Here is a 662-nt window from a genome sequence, read left to right on the forward strand (position 1 = left end):
CGGAGGAGCTTGGTAGGCTGCAGTCCATGGGGTCACAAAGAGTCGGATATGACTGAAGTGACTTGGCAGCAGCAGCAATGATATGAAGTGGCATGTCATGTTGGTTCTGATTTGCCTTTCTCTGATGGCTAATGATGTTGAGTGCATTTTCATGTGTTATGGACTGCTGCTACTGCTAAGTCGCTTCAGTCGTGTCCGACTCTGTGCGACCCCATAGATGGCAGCCCACCAGGCTCCCCCATCCCTGGGATTCTCCAGGCAAGAACACTGGAGTGGGTCACCATTTCCTTCTCCAATGCATGAAAGTGAAAAGTGAAAGTGAAGTCGCTCAGTCGTGTCCGACTCTTAGTGACCTCATGGACTGCAGCCCACCAGGCTCCTCCGTCCATGGGATTTTCCAGGCAAGAGAACTGGAGTGGAGTGCCATTGCCTTCTCCGTGCTTATGGACATGTCTATTTAACTCATCTGCCTACTTTAAAAACTGAGTTGCTTTTTTATTGTTGAATTGTGAGAGTTTTTACATATTCTGGCTACAAATCCTTTATCAGAGATATGATTTGCAAATATTTCCCTCCATTCTGTGGGATATCTGATACTTTCTTGATGTCCTTTGAAGCACAGAAGTTTTAATTTAATTTTATTTATTTTTTTAGAAGTTTTA

The sequence above is a fragment of the Bubalus kerabau genome, chromosome 10 (assembly GCF_029407905.1).
Source record: "Bubalus kerabau isolate K-KA32 ecotype Philippines breed swamp buffalo chromosome 10, PCC_UOA_SB_1v2, whole genome shotgun sequence".
NCBI classification, from domain to species: domain Eukaryota; kingdom Metazoa; phylum Chordata; class Mammalia; order Artiodactyla; family Bovidae; genus Bubalus; species Bubalus kerabau.